Genomic DNA, 8324 nt, shown 5'->3' with positions numbered 1-8324 from the left:
GTCCGTTTCAGTAAACAAATTAGTTGCTTTAAATGTGTAACAAGGCATTTGATAGGATAACCGAATTCAGTCATTTAATTTCAAATTCATTCGTTCTTACTATTAAATATTGCATTTACGAAATAAATTATTTCAGATTTAATTTAATTTTCTGGATATAAATATGCAATATTAAAGATTTAAAATAATTTTTTTTATATACCTTGAAATGTTTTCTTAATGGTTTACAATGAAAATTTAATGAATTTATAAAATACTCAGTGAGAATGCAGTAATATTGTTTTAAGAATAAATAGTATGCAGCTTAATGTTCTCAAAATACTCAAGAACCAAAGCACAGTATTAAAATTGTGATAAAGGATGAGCAACATGTTAGGTTCATAAGCTTTAAGATAGTGGAGAGATTGACAGAATTTGGAATATAGGATAGAAATATCTAAGGATGCAGAAGCAAAGCTGAAGTTTAATAGAGAAATATAGGCTTATAAACTCAAATATAGTTTCAAATTTGTTTTCAGGTAGTGTTATGTCTCAAAGATCAGCCATTATTTCAGTTGAGCTGACAATAGAAAGGGTGTATTTCTCAAGGTGAGGGGAGATAAAGGCTTGTAGGTATTTCTTTATCTCCTTTTCTACTGCCAGCTCAACCAAGTAGTCTGATTCAGGGACAACACTACTCGAAGATGAAGCTGCAAACTATATTTTATTTTGTAAGCCTATACCCCACTGTTAAAATAATAGTGGTATTGTTTTAAAGTATTGCAGAATATTGCAAGGAGTTTTACATTGCATATAATTCAAACAACAAATTAAAGCAAGACTTTTTTTTCAATTGCTGTAATGGGAAATTGACAGATTTTGTTGAAAAATTTAGAATTATTTTTAACAATGATTTTTGTTAAATAGAATGGTATAATTTATTTAGATTTTAAGCTTTGTTCATGGTTTTTAAAAGAAAATTATTGCATGTGGAAGATATACAGTACTTGAAGCATGGGTGTTTGCAGAAAATCCTCTGAGCAGGGAAGGTTGCAGACAAGTAATTAAATCAATAAATTTTTATTTACTTTTTCTGAGTTTTGCACAAATAAATTACAGAATAGGTATCACATCAATACAAAAAGATAAAGCATTCCATGGTTGAGGGTGTAAGGTTACATATCTCAATCACTTTCGTGATTATAATTTGTGGAATTTTTTATTCAATTCCAGAGAGAGGCAAGTGCTCTGTTTGCCCCTTCCACATACACCGACTTAAAGCTATAACAAACAGACTTACCATTATGCTTAATTTTAAGACAATTATATGCTACTACCAATTTCTTACTGATACTGAAACAATACTTAACATTTTTAGTTTTGAGGGTTGGTTTTATATACAGTGAAATATGTGTAAGCCAGACTTGCATGGTACCAAATATTTTTCTGGTTTGGCAGGTTTTTTTAACACACAAAATTGTTGCATCCCTAAGAAGTTTTCCTGTTTAGGCAGGTTTCCATTTAATTAAAGTTCTGTTTTGGACAGGTTTTACTGTATGTATATAAAGTTTGTTTGTGTTTAATCCTTTGTTTTCTAAGTATATGCCTAAACTGTCAGATGTTTTCAAGCTATATTAAGACTAACTTAATTAATAAATCCCAAAAGTAATCCAATAGTTTAAGCCTATATATATATTATTCAGACTTTTTATTTATTATCCTTTATATTATTACTTAGTGAATTTAAATTATAAATAATAATAATAATAATAATGCTAATAGACAAGACTCTTTGCACATAATATATCTTCAACACACAAAAACTATAGAGAGATTTTACTAGAAATGCATTTTGAAAGTATTTATAATGAAATTAATAAAACTTGTTACTTATGCTTTCTCTTCAATAATTTACATTCATTTAATTAATAAAATTATAAATTTAAAACAAGACTTTGATTATATAATTCTATGATTACTGTATTTACAGGTCTTTGCATTTTGACACTATGATAAAATCAGATTTTAATGTGTTTTAAACTGTATACCTGTAATTTGTACTGAGTCAAAGATCAAGTTATGGAAAATAATATATATATATATATATATATATATATATTTATGTTTATACAAAATATTTTTTCTTATATTTGTATAATAAATGTTAAATTTTTGACAATTTCTTATAATAATAAATAGCTATTTCTTATGAAGGCAATGACATATCTTGACAAATGCTGTAATTTGCAAAATACATTTTTGTATTCTTCATATATTAAAATATTTATTGCTTTTTATAGAATGTGTTGTTTTTTTATTGTTAATTAAATTAATGTTTATTGATATGATATATATATTACCACTATAAAAAAAAAATCTCTCTAATGACAAGCAGACAACAAAGACAGTCAGTCATTCTGGAGATCTGCATTTGATGCCAGGTCAAATTCTTGAAATTTTCATGAATGGTTTTGATCTGGACATGTTGGACTCTGTTCCTCACTACAAACCGTTCCAACTGTCCTATTGTGGGGCTAGTCAAATTCACAATAGACATGAAAAAAGGCTCTTAGTGTCCATAGAATGATGATAAAAAAAACTTTCTAACACTGAATCTGTATCATTCAGAACAAAATAGAAAATTGTTTTTTGCTTTCTAATTTACTTTTCTTCAATTTCAGATTATAATTTTTCATTGCCTTAAATAAAAGTCTGTCTACAGACTATGAAATCAGAATTAGAGTTTTGAAGATTCCTTATCCATAAAATCAAAAATCTAGAATTTAATAAGGTAAAATTTGTTACTGGAGTGAATTTAAACATTTAAATGCAAGCATTCTCGAGCCTTTCATCTGCTTTCATTCAATTCTAAAACATAATAATGTTTAACTCAAATCTTTTAGTTATTTGTAATATTTTTTAAAATGTACAATGTTTTTGTTTCTGTAAAACAAAGTAAGCAACATACCTTTAATGGTGAATAAGTTTTCAGCTTGGTTAACAAGCTATCAACCAGATATAAGAGAACTGTTAATCACCATTAAAGAAATATTGCTTACAGTGAAACTAGTTAAATTTTATTTTGTAGACTTTTTCTGTATCATTGTTACATTTTTGAAGACGAGCAGAAGGCGCAAATGCAATTGGGTTTAAACTATTTAAATTCACTTTGATAAAGTATATTATCTTATAGTACTGTGATAAGAAATAAACATTTGAAGGTCTTAAATTTTACAAGCTCTTGATTGAATGTTTCCAAACTAACAGAATGTCATTTATGTATGTAATATGAGTGATATAATGTTACAAATATAATTTGTGACAAACGATACATTAGTATTGTTATAGTGAAGTGTGATAGTTTTCAGTTAGTTTCCTGCTAGGTTTTTCCATTAATAATTTCATGAAGTTTCTTCTGAATAGTTATATAATTATTGTCGTCAACTGTTTTTCCGATCTCCAGGAAATTAATCAAAATTATGTAAGTGTCAGGCAAAGAAAATAATTTATTTTAATTTCATATCTTCAAGTCAGATATTGTGCTATTTTACTGATTGTATTTCATTCTTTGTGTCACATCATGTTCCTACTGAAAGACCTGAAACTCAAAGAAAATACTTAGACATGTAAAATAATATAACCAATCATCTATTTATTGAACAATTAACAAGTATTTTAAAGTACATGTTCTTAATAAAGAATTTTTTGTATTACAAAACATTCTAGATTAAAACATTTTGCACTAAATAAAAATCAAGATATTGCATTTTACACATAGCTTTCCTTATTATAAAAAATTAATAGCACCAAAAAATTCCTTTACAAATAAATCATTTTAAAAATTAGAGACCTAATTTATTTTGCAGAATTGCTGGAGCATGACTTTTAAATACGTCTGGAGCTACACAATTCAACCAACGTAACTTTTAAACCATTTTCTTTAATTAAATTAAAAACACTCCAAACTAATTTTTAATTTTAAATAATTTTAAAAAGTTTTCTTGTTTACTTTTCTTTTAATGATTAACATATATATATATATATATTCTAAAATTTAATAAATCTGCAAAATATGGGTCTATAATGTTAACAATGTTCACAACCTCACATTTGAGTTCATTAGTTTTATTAGCATTTACAACAATTTAATTATCATATGTATTGCTGTATCTAAAGCTTTTAAAAACATTACTACTGCAACAAAGTATTTGAAAATAAGTATCATCCCAATAACAATCTTTGTAAAACACCTACGAACATAAGACAAACGAAGTGCACAAAACTATTAATTCATACAAATTCCAGTTGTATGCGCTTCGTTTGTCGTAAGCTTAACAGCATATAAAATATATTTTACACCAACAAGTTATCCCCAAAATGTTTTATTTGCATATTTATATATAACTATCTACTCGTACATTTATTTTTCTTTCGAATAAACATTATTAGATAAGAACCTTATGCCACATGAACCTAATAAGTTTTATAAACTAAATGGAAATGATACAAAGATATTTTCATGATATTCATTTATTCCGATTATCATTCACGCTAAATACAAATATTTTATAAATGATTTTTAAGAATATTTAATAATATTAAATAGAAAAACCCCTGTACCAATGTTTATCATGAATGCTGTAGTCCATGTACCATTTTCTGTGAAGTAACATTCAAACTCTAAAAATCTACAGGTACTTCGGACTTCAGCGCAACAAACACAAACTCTAAAATTGTATAATATAAGATATCAAAATAATAAAAACTAGCAATTTATATATTTTATTAAAAGAATTAATTTTTAAATGGTTTTAATCAATCGTATATTATTTTAGAAACAAAATTTTGATTTTATATATATATAGATCTTCTTTGTTATAATCACAGAGGAAAGAAGAAAATTCAAATTTAAAGTTTAGTTTTTGTATATTTTAAATATATACTATCTTAGTTTAATCATGTATTAAATGTGGAAGACAAAAAAATATTTTTTTTAATATGGACAACCTTTTTTTTTTTTTTGATTGATATCTATCATTTAGCTGCCTAACTTTTAATACTTTTTACAAGTTGAATATTTAATAAATAGCTAAATGTAAAAAAGAATAATATATAATTAGAAAACTCCTTTCTGAATACATATTTGCAATAGCAAATATTCTAATACAAGCTTAAATGTTTAACGACAGATTGTATACAAAAAGGACTGCGTAAAATTCATAAAAATGCTTCAATTATCAGCAAAGCAAGCAGATTTTTAAAAATATTTCAGGGATTATAAATTGCAGATCTAGTGATATTTTATTGTACAGGGTGTTCTGCTCGAAAATACTGAATATGATTTGGATACAAAAAATTAATGGTTAAAGATATAAGTTCACCAAATTTCATCAAAAAATCAACACATCTCTGTGTGCTCCAGCAGTCAGTGACAACATCAAGGCAATAGGCAATTTCTTGCTATGTATGCTGCAGCATATACGTCCTGTTTCATAGTGGAGATGGTTGCGATGATGCACTCTCAAAGATCCTGAAGGTCTCTAAATAAAGTTGCATAAACCATATCTTTCACATAACCCCACAGAAAGATATCTAAGGCAGTTGGATCTTGTTGGCCATGCTATCAGGAACACCAGACCACGAACTGCACTTTCACCTGTGGTAAAGCCATGACTGAACAATAATGCTCATGATTCGACTTTTGCACCATCTTACAATACAAAAGAATCTTTATGAAACTTGATAAGTTTTCCCACCAGATGCCCCCTTTGCTCTTATATATCTTAACCCATTTGTTTTTTATAGCAAATTAAAATTAGGTACTTTTGAGCAGAACATCCTGTATTTTGCTAATACCTGGCATGTTTTTCAATTGTGGTAAGAGAGATTAAGGTATATAATCCATAAAAATTTTCCTTATCTACTATGCTTTACAAACTATGCTCTATATAAAAAAAATCCTCAAAAAAATATAAAGAGAATAAATTAAAATTAATTACAATACAATAATATAAATTTAAAAATTTATATTGTTGTTATAAGATATTTCAATGACAAATACTGTTTCGTGAACATATAACAGAATATCAAATCTCATGTATGATATTAAAAAAAATTATTATTTTGTTACAATTTTCTGCAACTTTTTTCTTTAAATCTCTTGAAAATTGTTTAATTAATTATTAAAGAAGTTATCTGCAAAGATGTTTCCGAAAAACAATATTTTAAATACTAACTTTATAAATTCATGTTGAACAAAGTTATCAAACTTGTGCTTTAATGATTATATTCATACTAAAATTTGGTCCCAAACAGTTCATAATAATTATTATTTTTATAAAAACTCAGTTTAAATAATATTTTAAAAAGTTATTTAAATTTATAATTATTTTTTCATGCTAAATACAAGAAACTTTATTTTATATATTTTTATTTAATTATTTAACACCAAATAGCTTAAAAATATATTACAATAAATATATTTTCAATAATGTTTCAGTACAGTTTTACTCTCGAACAATACATAATACTGTGAACTACGTAAATAATGTATTTATCTGAAGTGTTTATCGCATCATGGATGATGTCAAGATGTATAACAAGAGTGTAAAACTGTAAATTCCATATAAAATGGATCAAAAGATAGAAATTTTGGAACAATCTTTTCAGCATAACTAAAAGTAAATATCTGAAATATTTACACACTTCCAAAAATTAAAAATTAAGAATTAATCTGCAAATCCTTATCATAATACACTGCAAATTAAATTATTATTGATAATCTTGAGAAGTAGTATCATCATAATTTACTAGCTTTTGAATTTTTGGATAATCTGTAAAGTATAACTTGCAGAACAAATGAAAATATTGAAAAAACTAATCTAGAATTTTTGCAAAGACAATTAGTTTCTTTGGATTTTAAATGTTCAATAACATGAAACATTTTTCAATTGAAAAATATTTAAAATAATACTAATTAATTAGTGAAATATTCCATCTCATTTAAAGATTTAATGCAAACAATTTATACGAAAAAGTTTCTATTCAGTTACTCAGAGAAATGCTGATAATTCTCTTCAGTTTGTAGAACAAAGAACTTCTACAAAGTGAAGAGCATTATGAGCATTTCTCCTAGTAACAAGGTATTAAAAAAAAAAACAATCTCAATCATTCAGAATTGGAGGAAAATCCTCCAAAACTGATGAAGATGAGTTTCCTGGAACAGAATGTGGATGTTTCTATTCAGAATAAAGTTCTTAAGTTTTTAATTTCAGTAATCGCTCAAATAAGTCATTCTTTATATAATAAATGAGTGTTAACTAAATAAATTTCTAAACTTTTCCAATAGAAGATGTTAATAAAAACTAACATTTTTGGTGACTAATCAGACATTTTCAGACTTTATACCAAGGAATAACCTAAGATATTAACAGAAAATACACGATAAATTGTTGCATCTTGACAAACTACTTTGTATTAAAATTCTGCGCTAGTAAAAAGTGAGCAAATTAACTTAAATAGTTACTCTGTTAGATTATATTATGACTTATTTAACATATACAAATTTAATGAAATTTCACAAGAAGATATTTGGTGTTAAATAATTAAATAAAAAAATATATAATATTTTAAATGTTAATTTTTAAACTTTATGCAAATGTTTTAAATTATTATTTGATGATCAGCTTTTTCATGTTAGAAAATTTCTACTACATGTGTTTAGGATTTTATTATACAAGTACTAGTATAACACAAATAAATGCTACATGCAATAAATTAAAATAATGCATAAACATAATAAACTACATTGCAGGAGTGTATATGTATGTATGTATAGGAAGGTTCAAAAAATAACAATACCAGCCAAAGATGCTTTAGCTACAAAAATATAAAATATAAAGAAACTTTGTATTATTTAAGCTTTCTTTAAACAGATACAAATGCTAAAAATTTTGTGAAGTTATATTACCTAAAATAATATTTAAAGACACACTGTGTTAGGCATATTTCTTTCTTTACCTTTTAAACTTTCTGCCCTATACTAAAAGGAGTTTTTCCATGCCAATCGTGGTTTGGTTAAGCTCACAACAGAGTGGCCAGGAGTTAAGGGACATGGCTTAATGTATCTAGATCCATAAAAACTTCTGAGGAAGCAATATGAACTTCATAGTGAGACCCCCTAGTGTGGTAGGCTAATACAGAGGGTGATCGGTTAATGAACAGTTCAGTTAGTGAACAAATCGAATAATGAACACTTTCACAAAAGATTTTTATATTCGGATAATGAACACTTCACAGAAGAAACAAGAAGCAGTGACGTAAAATAACAAATACCAATTGGTCTT

The 8324-nt window shown here is 26.1% G+C and overlaps 1 protein-coding gene across 1 annotated transcript in view; it reads right to left on the bottom strand.

Moving 5' to 3' along the window:
• Positions 1 to 8324, bottom strand: part of LOC136969961 (transmembrane protein 268) — a 364695-nt gene that overhangs the window by 315767 nt on the left and 40604 nt on the right. The window lies entirely within an intron of this gene.

Source organism: Centruroides vittatus, unplaced genomic scaffold, assembly GCF_030686945.1.
Source record: "Centruroides vittatus isolate TY-2023 unplaced genomic scaffold, ASM3068694v2 contig_1832, whole genome shotgun sequence".
NCBI classification, from domain to species: domain Eukaryota; kingdom Metazoa; phylum Arthropoda; class Arachnida; order Scorpiones; family Buthidae; genus Centruroides; species Centruroides vittatus.
Note: the sequence above shows the minus strand (reverse complement) of the source record. Positions and strands in the feature narration are given on the sequence as shown.